The sequence below is a fragment of the Lolium perenne genome, chromosome 3, assembly GCF_019359855.2.
Source record: "Lolium perenne isolate Kyuss_39 chromosome 3, Kyuss_2.0, whole genome shotgun sequence".
Taxonomy (NCBI): Eukaryota; Viridiplantae; Streptophyta; class Magnoliopsida; order Poales; family Poaceae; genus Lolium; species Lolium perenne.
The window spans coordinates 86,516,745-86,530,850 of NC_067246.2; positions in this window are offsets into that span (position 1 = coordinate 86,516,745).

Sequence of the window (14,106 nt, forward strand, 5' to 3'; positions counted from 1 at the left end):
AGTACCATTCCGCAAATATTACATCCCTCAGAGTAGTACAACAAAACATAGCAGGTCCATAACTCATTCATTTATTATTACAAGCATAATACACATATCGTCTCGGAGCTCCTCTTGGGTCCTAAGAGGGATACTCCTGGGTTCGAGGCGAACCCAACTTAACTTACAATATAGAAGTCTCACTAGGTTATACATTTATTTCCCCGAGCAGCTAAATACTAAGAGTTCGCACTGCTCGGCTACTACTACTACTCTGTGCTTCTAGGCTTGATCTCCTCCGGAAGCCTCCACGGTTCCGTAGACTATAAGGTAGTCTACGCCTTCAATACCTCCAGAGAGGTCTGGTTCTTCATAGCCGATGATCTCGGCTCCTTCAGGGTTGTCGTAGTCCTCCTCCAGACGGTTTAGACAATCTAAGCAAGGGATTTAAGAGTGGGATGAGTACGAGCGTACTCAACAAGTTCATTATAGATAAGAGGTGTTTAATGCACTAGCTACGATATTAGACCAGAAAGTCTAATACCAATGCAGGTTTTGATAAACATTTCTTCAAGAGATTGCTTTTATTTCAAAGAGCTATGTCCGTCAGCCTTCACCGGTTTACTAGAACTTCATGGAGCTCCTTTCCGGCCGCGTTCGCAGTTCCATATCCCGGAAAAGGGAGTGACAGGTCACGGTTCTTTACACTCTGCAGAGGTGTGTTGCTTTACCCATAAGAGATCTTAACCTTGGTGCCAACCGGGCAGCTTTCCCGTCCACACTTCCTATGGTGTGAGGCCCGGTATAATGTCTAGCCAATCATGTTCCTCCGCTACCTCGAACACCCACCCTTTGTTGCATGTCCCGACCCTGGGTCCACGCCGGTCCCATTATTCCCATAGATTTCAGGGTGGATCCCGACCACGACGTCAATGTAGGGATCTACCATACATTCCTACGCCGGTAGCTGCAACCCATCATAGACCGCAATACCGTGGGGACTTAGGACTCCCCAGCCTCACCGCTTGCTCCTTCGGGCGACAAGTGTACTACGGACAATGCCGTGGGGACTTAGGACTCCCCAGCCTCACCGCTTGCACCCTTGGATTACAAGTGTACTACGGTAAAGCGCATCCGTTGATGAACGAGAGGTGGAAACACTTTTGACTACTCCGTCCCACTCCGGATCTTATGGTTAACACGGGTATTACGGCACAAGAATCACTGGACGACATTTGTTGTTTAGTCCTAGATGGATATAAACCCTTGCAATGGAACCTCCACCATATCAACACAATCCATGGTTCCATTGCCCACCACATAGTCATATTCATAGTTATGAAAATAGTGGTTTTGGTTTTTATGCAATAGTGATAACCATAGTACTTTGCAAGTAATTTGATAAAGATACTCAAATGACATGAGCAAGTGATGAACTTGCCTGAACACTGCAAAGTTTTGCAGTTGGATGGTGTGGACTGACCCTTGTCCTCTGTTTCTGAAAAATAGCATCATTGTCCGATAAGGGCAATGGTTAAAGAAGCAATTATGCATGATTCCAGTTTTAGGGTTTGTTTCCCCCCTTTCCGATGACATTATTATTTTATGTTAGAGGTTAATACTAAGAATAATTTGGAGATACTCTATTTAGGGTAAATACAACCTTGAAATGTTGTCAAGGTGTTTTTAAAGTCCAAATGCATTAATGGACTTATTTTCATTATTGAAAATAATATGTGTGATTTAAATGATTATTTGAATCATCAAATTAAGATTTATTCTTAGTTATCTTCAAAAATTCCCTTTGACATTTTATTCAGATAGAGAATTTTATGCTGATCAATTTTCATATTTTTAATTATTTTTTTAGAGCTTTTAAACATTTCTTATGTAATTTCAAATTTTCTATATTTAATTGATTTTGTGAAATGACCATAATGCCCCTGGGCCCCACCTGTTATGGTGGCCCAGCGGGTTAGGTCGAATCCGAGACACCCTTTCGGCTCGGTCAGCCCACTCGCTCGTCCTCTCCTCTTCGCGTAGAAACCCTAACTCCCCCTCGACTCTCTGGCGATGCCGTGGTCGCCGCCGCCTTCGCCGAGATTCTCCGGCCATCTCCGGCCAACTCCGGCGACGAGATGCGGTGGATCTGGACCGCCTCACGACGGCGCACCAGATCCTCCGGCTAGATCTGCTCTCCGTCTCCTTCTTCGCTCGCCCCCATCGCGTTCGCCCGCACGGCCATGAGGTTGCGCGGTGATGCGCCGCTCATCCGCGTCCTTGGCGCCGTGACGCCGCCGTGGGTGATTGGGAGCTCGCCATGGCACGCTGTGGTGCTCCGCCCAGGTACGCGCCTCCATTTCCCCCCTTCTTCTTCCTTCTCTGTGCTCTGCTCAAGTGGCTGGCCTGCCTCTCCCCATGGAGATGTTGTGCCGTGCTCTACTGCTTGCGCTTGCTGTGCATGCGTGTGTGCTATTGCTGCTCTTCTGGCTAGCTGCAGCTCTTGCTCTGCTGCCATGGCCTAAGCTGTGCTGCTGCTGTTCTTGCTGTTGGCCCTACTAGCCTTGGCCAGTGTTGCCCAGGCCATGCTAGTGCTTGCTATTCTTTCTGAATTCCTGTTCTGTGCCTCTATTCTAGTTGCTATACTTGCTAGAATTCAGGTGTGACCATGCGTGATACCCTGGCTTGATTACAGTGTGCAATTTCTTGCAAATTTGCAAGTGCCAGAGCCATTGTGGCTTATTCTGGTGCTCAGGTTTATGATTGTGCTCAATTGAGCATTACTGTGGGCTTGACAGTGTTATTAAATAAGGATTTGATGTGTGCCTTGCTTGTGCATCTTGATCCAGTGGCTCATCAAGTCTTTGATGTGCTCTTGGATACAATCATGAATAATTATTTGATTATCTTTGAAGCATCTATTGATTATCTGTGGCTGTTTAATTTGTGTAGTTCATGAATTGATGCCAGGCTTGTCTCTGACAAGCACTTGCTTAATTTGGCAAGCACTGATGATCCAGTGATCATCAGTTGCATGTTGTTTGCTCACTATCTACTGCTTGTGCCTATCTGGTGCTCATCTTGGTGTCTATGTGACACACATACCTGTGCTGGTGTGTTTTGATTCTTGCTCAAGCATCATCTGATGCTTGCAGTGATCCATTGGGTCACTGGCAAGATGTTAGTGCTTGGTTACTTGTCTGTTTCATTTATCTGCAATTCCTTGCTTGACTAAGTAGATAAATGATGTGAACTGTTTAGCAGTAATGATCATATGGATGAATTTGATGTAGCTAGAGGGATGCCAACATCTGTTGGGTACCCTAGCTCATACTGAACCCTACTGGGTGATGATGTGATGCTTTGGTGACTTTCTTGTGTGGCTAGGTAGCTGTTGTGACCCTAGCAGACTTTGTCTGCTAGAAATGGTTGCTCCTACCTCTATTGGATTCTTCTGTGCACTAATCCTGGTAGTCTTTCATAGGCTGCTAGGTTAGTTGATGTTGAAATCATACTGGACAGATAACTGTCCAATATTCTGATGGCTTTGCTAGCTGTGTGTTGCTAGGTGAATCTGGGTGACTAGATAGGGATTAGTTCCTTGCTGGATTTCCCTAGTTATGTCACTTTTAATTCTGTTGGCTTAATCAGTGTTCCCTTGGATACATTCCTAATAGTTCTACCCTTATTTTGCTTGCATCATATGGCTGGTAGCCAAATGATGATAGAAACAGGGTACTCACACCCTTTTGCTTGTGTGTGATTGATGCATATGCTTATTTATGAGCAAGACAGATGCTTGCTCATGATTCTTGTGTATACCTCACTCCAGCTCCTAGAAATGGGGTTGGTGTAGAGGATTGCTTCAGTGATTGCTTGATTTGCTTGTCCTGCTCCTCCTAGCAAGCTTGTGGTGTTGGATTTAAATGCTTTGGCTGTTTGAGCAGGTTGAACAGCAGTGGCTGTTCTTCATGTTCTTGAGTTCTTGGTTTTCTGATGAACTTACCCAGTGCAATCCAGTCGATGGAATGACTAGGGTTTACTGTGGAGGCTTTTATATGATCTCCTTCTCCTTCTCTGGTCGACAACAAGGCCTGGCAGCCTGTTGGTGACTCACCAGCTGTGTGAGTGTGCTGTGCTTCATGCACACAACCTTGTGAGCAGGCTGTGTGTGTGTGTAACTTGATACTATGCACTTGGCTTGGGACTTGGTTGTGAGATGGATCAGCTCGGCAGCTTTGGTCATATCCTCTCCTGATTCATTATTTTTGCTAACCTGCCAAGTGGCATTGCCACTTGGCGTAATGCTATTCTTGTTTTGCTTGTGTGCAGGGATCAAAAAGTTGATCAGGATGAACATGAAGATCATCAAATCCAAGTTCAAATGAAGATCACTTTGTAGTATTTAGGATAGAATCTCAACTTGTACTTTTCTTTTATTTTCATTTTCTATTTTTCCCAATTTGTGTAATGTGTTGTTATATATCATATTTCTATTCTGGATATTGTAAATGACATTGTATTATGTGTGATTATCAATAAAGCTCAAGTTTTCCTTATTGAGCTTTATCTAAGTGATATATTATTTATATTCTCAATTACTTATAAGTGTTTATTGAATTATCTCAAGTTTGAATTATGTGATATCAATTTGATGTTTGAATTTGAAATTCAAATTCAAATTTGGTTTGAATTCAATCATGCAACTTAACTTTGAATTCAATCATGCAACTTAAGATTGTAATGTAATATCTCTTCTCTCTTCTCAAAACCCTAATGTAGTTGAGTAGGAACAAGTTCGTCGCACTCTCGAAACCCTAACCCCGTAAGGTGTCGAGAGAGAAACCTGTCCCCCTGCGATGCAGTTTTGTTTTAAAAGCGCGAAATTTCCCCGGAATTTACGATGCAATGCACATCCCTTTCTAAAATCTACCCCTCGATCGTCTCTAAACCTGGGACATTACAGCCTGAAAACTCGCGGGCATTTCAGTACATTGTATTTTTACAAGGAGGACTATATTTCGACTCTAGGCGTAAAAACGCCTGAGTTGCGCCACGTTCCAAGGATTTGGCTCGGCAACTCCTGTCTTCTTGTCCTTGATTCTGTATGCTCCTCCTTCGATTACTTCCGTGACAATGTAAGGACCAAGCCACGACGGCTTGAGTTTTTCATGACTTTTTTGTCTGAGCCGAAGAACTAAGTCCCCTACCTGAAAGGATCTTGGCCTCAATCGTCGACCGTGGTAGTTTTTCAGATCTTGCTGGTACTTAGCGACCCGTGATAACACTTCATCTCGAGCTTCATCAAGTGCATCGACATCATCCTCCAATGCTTTTCTTGATGCCTCTTCATCATATTCCGTTACTCTCAGAGAATCATGCTCTATTTCTATTGGCAACACTGCTTCAGCTCCATGGACAAAGAAAAACGGAGTTTCTTGTGTCGCTGTATTTGGTGTTGTTCGAATACTCCACAACACACTAGGCAACTCCTTTGGCCAAGTATGTCGAGCTTTTTCCGACGGTGCTAGCAGACGCTTCTTGATACCATTGCAGATGATACCATTGGCTTTCTCGACTTGACCATTGGTCTGCGGGTGCGCAACTGATGCAAAGTGTAGTTTAATGCCTACCTCTGCACAATACGCCTTGAATTCCTTGGATGTAAAATTGCTACCATTGTCTGTGATGATGCTATGAGGTACTCCAAACCGAAAACAATGCTTTTCACGAACTTGATTGCCGATGCTCCGTCCGGTGAATTTATCGGCTTTGCTTCTATCCACTTTGTGAATTTGTCGACAACGACGAGCATGTACTCATATCCTCCTGGCGAAGCTTTGTGTAATTTTCCCACCATATCAAGACCCCACTGAGCAAAAGGCCAAACAATGGTATTGGCATCAATTCTGCTGCCGGAGAGTGAGGTTTTGCGGCAAATCTCTGGCACACGTCGCAAGTACGAACTATTTCTTTCGCATCCTCGATTGATGTCAACCAATAAAATCCTGCTCTGAAAACCTTGGCTACTATAGCTCGACTGCTTGCATGGTGACCACATATTCCTTCATGTACATCCTTCAGAATTATCCTCCCTTCTTCGGGTGTGACGCACCTTTGTAACACTACCGAAATACTTCGCTTGTACAACTCCCCTTTGACCACAGTAAAAGCTTTAGATCGTCTAATAACTCGCCTTGCTTCAACTGGGTCATCGGGTATTTCTTTCCTTAGGATGTATGATATGTACGCTTGCATCCATGGAATTTACACCATCATTACTAGGTCCTGTTCCTCTTCTTCTTCTAGTGCTTCTTTTGTAGCCCCCGAGGATTTCTCATCCTTCTGTTTCTTCTGTGCTTTCTTCGGCTTTGTAGATCTCTCAGCTATCTCTTCCCAGAACACGCCTGGAGGAATTGTGAGACACTGTGACCCAATGTTTGCAAGAACATCGGCTTCATCATTGCTCAGCCTGCTGATGTGATTTACTTCACATCCATCAAACAGCTTCTCTAGCTCGTTGTACATATTTTTGTATGCTACCATACTATCATTGACTGCATCACATTGGTTCATGACTTGCTGAGCCACCAATTGTGAGTCGCCAAATATTTTTAGTCGAGTGGCACCACAAGCCTTTGCCATCTTCATCCCGTGTATAAGAGCTTCGTATTCTGCCTCATTGTTGGACGCATTTGGAAACGTCATCCGTAAGACATACTTTAATTTGTCGCCTTCAGGTGATATTAGTATCACGCCTGCTCCTGCTCCCTCTAATCTCTTGGACCCGTCGAAGTTCATAGTCCAGGTTCTCGATAAATCCGGGGGTCCTGTATTTTGTAACTCCATCCACTCTGCGATGAAGTCTGGCAAGATTTGCAACTTTATTGCTTTTCTTTTTTCATACGTGATATCCCGAGGGGAAAGCTCTATTCCCCAAAGGGAGACACGACCTGTAGCCTCTGGATTGATTAGTATATTGGACAAAGGCGCCTCATTGACCACTATTATCGGGTGTGCCAAAAAATAGTGTCGCAATTTTCTTGCTGTCATAAACACTCCATATGCTAGCTTCTGGTACTGGGGAGACCGCTGTTTTGAAGGCGATAAAACTTCACTGATGAAATATACCGGTCTCTGTACTCCATGGAGTTTTCCTTCTTCCTCTCTTTCGACTACAAGCGCTGTGCTGACCACCTGAGGTGTGGCTGCAATGTATAACAAGAGGGGTTCCTTCTCCTTAGGCGCCACCAAGATTGGTGGTGTCGAAATTGTGCGTTTGAGATCCTTGAAAGCTCTGTCTGCCTCTTCATTCCACTGGAACTTCTCTCCTTGCTTAATCAAAGCATCGAACGGTAACGCCTTTTCTCCCAGCCTGGCGACGAATCTGCTTAAAGCTGCGACTCGCCCAGTTAATTGTTGTATTTCTTTTAACTTTGTTGGCTTCCTCATTGTTACAATAGCTTGAATTTTTTCTGGATTGGCCTCGATTCCTCTTGCTGAGACTAGGAACCCGAGAAGTTCTCCTGCAGGGACGCCGAAAGAACACTTCGTCGGGTTCAGCTTGAGACAAAACTTGTCAAGGTTGTCGAAAGTTTCCTTTAAGTCCTCGATCAACGTTGTCCCCTTTTTTGATGTTATGATGACATCGTCAATGTACACTTTGTACGTTTTTTCCAATCTGTGTTGCCAAGCACTTCTGCATCATCCGCTGATATGTTGCTCCCGCGTTTTTCAGACCAAAAGGCATTGTTTTGTAGCAAAACACGCCATAAGGTGTAATGAACGCTGTCTTGGCCTCATCCTATTCTTTTAGTCTGATCTGGTTATAACCAGAATATGCGTGCAGGAAGAAAAGACGTTCACACCCTGCCGTGGAGTCGATGATTTGGTCGATCCTCGGGAGGGGAAAGTGATCCTTTGGACAATGTTTGTTGAGACACGTAAAGTCGACACACATGCGAAGGACTTTCGTGTTTTTCTTCGGGACCAACACTGGGTTAGCTACCCATGTGGCCTCTGTATGCAGCTCTTTAATAAAACCAGCTTCTCTGAGTCGATCAATCTCTGATAGCATAGCTTTGCGGTTTGGTTCCGAAAAACGCCGCAAAGGTTGTTTAATTGGTCTCGCTATTGGATCCAAGTTTAGGTGGTGCTCGGAAAGTTCCCTGGGTACTCCTGGCATGTCAGCTGGACACCATGCGAAGATTTTCCAGTGCTCACGGAGGAACTAGACGAGCGTGCTTTCCTATGCGAGGTCCATGTCTGTCGCGATGGACGTCGTTTTCTTTGGATCTGTCGGGTGAATCTGCACCTCCTTGGAATCTCTGATAGTGTTAAAGGTTGGCTCCCTGAGAGGCCTTCCTACATCTGGCAACACATCATAATCAGTCGTAAGCCTTGACGCCATGTATTCTGCTTGCATCCCGAAAGTTTCTGACAGTCGATGAAAATCTTTGTCGCATTTATCGGCTAACACAAAACTTCCTTTGACTGTAATTGGTTCTTTTGGTCCAGGTAACCTCCACAACAGGTACGTGTAATGGGGTACCGCCATAAACCTGGCATACGCTGGTCGTCCCAACAGAGCGTGATACTGCGATGGGAAATCCACGACTTCAAACTCCAGCCTTTCTATTCTTTTATTTTCTCGGGTCCCAAACTGAACGTCGAGATTGATCTTTCCCAACGGATAACTCGGCTTCTCTGGCGTGATACCATGGAAACGTGTGTCAGTTGGTTACAAATTTGCTAGGGACATGTTCATCTTCCTTAGTGTATCTGTGTACATAAGGTTTAGACTGCTGCCTCCATCTATGAATACTCGAGATACGTCGAATCCTGCAATTACTGTTGGTAAGAGAAGTGCTGACTGCCCTGGTCGAGGAACTTGCTGCGGGTGGTCCGCTATTGTGAAGCCAATGTCCTGTCCCGACCAATTTAGGTACTCAATCGTTGGTGGAGGCATCTTCTCTGCCATGAACACCTGTCGCGAGATTACTTTCTGAGCTCTATTGGACGGCCTAGCCTTCTAAATCATCGAGACTGCACCGTTGGAATTGGGATCGACATATGGAGGTGGGTGTGGTGCTGCCGCTATTCTGAGCTGGTGCCGATTTTCGTCCGTAATTGCGGGAGGAGGTGGTAAGTGAATCTCACTCCTGGGCCCTTGGGGATTTCTATTTGTTGCTTGAGCATTGGCTTGCCCCGCAAACCTCAAGATTGCTTGAAAATTTCGACAGTCCTTCTGCAAATGTCCTGACTGTCTCTTTCCATTGCTGTCGAGATAAAAATGCATCTGACACGGCCCGTTCATCATATCCTCGGGAGACACAAAAGGTCTCTGGAACCTTGGTCCACTATTTTGCCTGTTATTTCGGGAGTCATCTCTATTGTCGCCTCGCTGCTCGCTGCTCCTTTGTTATTCATCTCTATTGCCTCCTCCGGTATTTCCTCGGAAACCAGCCGATATTTGGCCAGGAGCATCATAACTCGAGAACTGTCGAGGAAATCATCGTCTATTTTAAAAATTACGGCTGCAGTCCTCTTCAGGCGACCTGTGCCGCTTATTGTGAACAGCATCCTCTCCATCTGCCCACCTGTTTGTTATCTCCATCAATGCTGATACTGTCCTTTGGTTGGTTCTCCCCAAGTCTTCGACAAAATCTCCTCGTCGGATTCCTGCTACGAACGCATCTATCGCTCTCTCATCAGATATAATCTCTGCCGAGTTTTTAATGATGTTCCACCTTTGGATGTACTTTCTCATTGATTCATCATGCTTTTGTCAACACGATCTCAACTCTTCTAGTGATGTGGGGTTTTTTACAGGTGGATCGGAAATTCTTGACAAACACATCCTCAAAACTGTCCCGGCTGTCGATGGAACCTAGCGGAAGCTTCTTTATCCAAGATCGCGCGGCTTCGCTCAGATGCACTTGAATGCTCTACATGGCTGTTGCTCTGGTTCCTCCTATGAGCTTCACCGTCTCGAGATAATCAACTAGCCAATCCTCTGGATCTTGCAGGCCATCGAATTTTTTGAAATTATCGGGTAATTTAAACCCTGAAGGAACTCGAGTTTTCCGGACCCTCCTTGTAAAGCATGGCAGCCCACACATATCCTCGTCATCTATCTCTGGGGAGTGCCGATGTTCCCTTCTATTTTTTCGTGCTCTATCCACCCGTGCTTGTGTTGCTGTATCTCTTGCTCCACTTGTTCTCTCGGGACCTGGTGCTGCTGCAGTAGGTCGTGGACTATTTTGCCTTGCTGCTCCTTCGGGAGGTGAATTTACGAACGCCGTTCCCATGGCTCCAACTCCTGCCATAGCCATATTGTACAATGCTTCTCTTGGATCTCCGGGAGGTGGCTTGGATGCGAGGATGAACGCTTGCGTTGCCATTTATCCAGCTTCTGGTGTCTTAGGGATAATGTTCCCCCTCGTGTCTATTGACATAAAGGACATGTCGAGGTTTTGAACCAGATGCTCCCTATCTGCCTCAGGTATATTTTGCAGCCGAGATCTTGTTCTATTTCGAGCTGCTCTATGACTATCTCCTGAAGTACCAGATTGTTGACTCAAGTTAGCTCTTCGCCTGCTTGACGCAGAAGTTGCTTCCTGCCTCCTATCCAACTCGATTTTCTGCTTCTCGAGCTCCCGCCTAGTACGTGCAAGCCTATATTGATATGCTTGTAACTCCTCAGGTGTATCCGTTACGGTCATTGGCTCTGTACCATCAATAGCTCTCGCGACTCGATCCCATACTGCCTGCGGAAATCGCACCATCTCTCGTGTTCCCGGTCCAATATATTTTGTTCCTAGACCTCTCGTGAGATCTGCAAGATTGACATACGGATTTCCCGCCTCGTCGAAGTTCTCCGATGTCTCCTCATGTGGGCGACTCGGATCTCCAATTGCATAGATCTGATGATATTTTGAATTCTGAGCTTTGTCTGGTTTGGTGACACCATCATATAGATTGGTGAAGACCTCGCCAACGATAGTGGATCTATCGATGAAGTTGAAGCTGTCGATGCTGCTCGAGTCACCGCTTATATCGGAGTCCGCAGATGACTCGAAAGACATGTCGCTGAAGATCTTGGCAAGTTTTGCACTTGCCATAGTGCTGATGAAGCGTGGCGACGAAATCTCCTCGTCGCCTGACTCGATTGACGATGTTGAACTCAAAAAATCGGAATCGACCGCTGATAATCCCGACGAGATCGGAATTTCGAGATGATACGCTCCTTCTTTCTCGACGCGGAAGTGGAACTTTCCGAACGTCATCTCCATGGGCTCCTCCAGATACGCATATGCATCCAAACGGGAGGGCAGGTGAGGAACAAAATCAACTAGAACAGTTTCGATCTGTTTACCTCTGTCCATCGCGTTGATTGCAGTTGATGAAGTCGACGATCTTGAACGTGCCATCGAGATCAGATCCTTGACACCTCTAATCCACACAGACGGCGCCAATACCATTCGGATCCTTGAATATAATGTAGCACGAGGGTTTCCTGGGATGCTCGAAAGTATTGGGTACATGCACTGGGCTGGCAAAAATTACCTTTTTTTTCTTGGTAAGGGATCTACAAGGGGCATACTGGTGAGTGCAGTGTCATTCTCGAGGCGGTGGCATACCATGACCTCTGGATTTGGCATGCTTTTTTTTGCATGGCAGGAACAGACAATGATATCAACGTGCTGCAACGCTCTTTGGTGTTTTCTAGGCTAGCTGAGGGACAAGCTCCTGCCGTAAACTTTGAGGTTAACGGCCACGCATACAACAAGGGGTACTATCTAGCTGATGATATCTACCCGACGTATGCCACATTTGTGAAGATGACCCTTGCTCCAACTTCGGATATGGACGCTTATTTTGCAACATGCCAGGAAGCAGCACGCAAGGATGTTGAGCATTCTTTTGGGGGTGCTTCAGCAAAGTTTCGCCGTTGTCAGGTACCCCGCTCTCACTTGTTCCGAGTCTCAAATGTGGGAGGTGATGAACACTTGTGTGATCATGCACAACATGATCATTGAGAGCGAGCGCGACGAACCTGTGCTGAGGTAGAGCATGTACCCCCAAGAATTTGGTGCTTTCCTTCACATGCATCAGGAAATCCGATATGCAATTGTTCATGCTCAGTTTAAGGTGAATCTGGCTGCGCATTTGTGGGCGAGGAGAGGAGCCGCCAACAATGATGAATAATTTAATTTCTATTTGTGTAATGGTATGAATAATTTAATTTATATTTGTGTGATGGTATGAATAATTAAAATATTGTATGAATAATTTAATTTCTATTTGTGTGATTGTATAAATAATTAAAATTGTGTATGAATAATTTATATGATCGATATGTTGTTTCAAAATATTGTTAAAATAAAAGAATTTTTTTGGCCTGCTGTATGGGGTGCATCGGTGTGGAAACAACATCTCTAAATAGAGGATGCAGTGCCGACGCCCCCCATACGGCTGTGTCGGCACCCCTGTCGGCGCCTATTTGGGGCGCCCCGGTGGAGATGCTCTAAGGAAGTGAGCGTCCGCTAGTGGGATTTTTCATGAAACCCTCTTTGAAGTCCGTATATACGGTTGCCCAGTCGTCCCTCGCATGTAAGACGTTGGGAGTTTCACGGTAAAAAAAATTTAGGCACGAATATTTCCGAAGTTTTCCAGTTTACGCTCCCACCTCACACACTCCGTCTCCCACTCGCTTCACTCCACCGCTCATCCACTCGCGTTCCTCCACCAACGGCATGCTCCGCCGCTGCCGCACATGCCCCCACCCCCACCACCTCACGCCACCACCTAGCTCCCTAGACGACATGCCCTATGCGGCCTCCTGCCACCCCCAACCCTTAGCCCCCAACCGCCTAGATGATGGACAAGACCAATTTTTTCACTTGGTGTCCCAAGATCCATGAGCGTCGGCGCTCGATTCATCGCCGGTGGAGCTTGATCCATCGCCAGTGAAGGAGAATGTGTCCGGAGGCGAAGGAGAAGGAGGCCTGTGTAGTTGGGATGTGTGAGGATTGGGGCTCCCCTCCTGCCAGCAATCAACCCCTCCCCCTGGATGCGGAGCTCCGACTCCCCTCTGTCGAGGTCCCGAGTTGGACGGCGAAGGATGAGCATGTCGAAGCCAGTAACTTTTTGCCACTTGGCCCACGGCTGCCGACCGCAACACTGCTGGCGTGCACTCGTAGTACGCAGGCACACTGTTGGGGAACCCCAAGAGGAAGGTGTGATGAGCACAACAACAAGTTTTCCCTCAGTACGAAACCACAAGGTTTAATCGACTAGTAGGAGAAAGGCGTGACTTCTGAAGGTGTTGCTGGCTGACTAGTGGCAGGGCGCACTACCCGCGTCAGCAAAAACGTGGAACCTGCACACAACACAACCCAAATACTCTGCCCCAACTTACAGTGAGGTTGTCAATCTCACCGGTTTGCTGAACACAAAGGATTAGACGCATCGAATGGAAGGGGATGTTTGCAGAAAGTAAACAGAACATGATTGCAGTTGAATTTATTAGTAAAGGAAATAGGACCGGGATCCATAGTTCACTAGAGGTGTCTTTTCGTAAACAAATAGCATCTTGGGTAAAAAAATTACAACTGGGCAATTGACAGAATATCGATCGATACATGAAAAGATGATTACTATAATAATTTGGTATTGGGCATTACAACATAATACATAGACCGTAATCCAACTACGTCTATAACTAATAATCTACCTTCAGGTTAGCGTCCACACCCCTTCCAATATAAAGTTGCAAGCAACATACTATCGCATTGAGCAATGTGTGTAAAGTAAACAATAGAGTTACCCTCGGATAAAACATTGTTGGGTTATCCCTAGTAGCAACATCACATCTACAACCTTAGAAGTTATAAAGTCACTCTCCCAGGAAACTAGAGGCATGCACCTACTATCGAGCATAAATACCCCCTCTTGGAGTCACAAGTATCTACTTGGCCAGAGTTTCTACTAGCAACACAGAGCATGTAAGATCACAAATAACATATGACATGAATATATAATCAATCTTAACATAGTACACAATATTCATCGGATCCCAACAAACCAAACATAGATGATTACATAAAGGTGATCTTGATCATG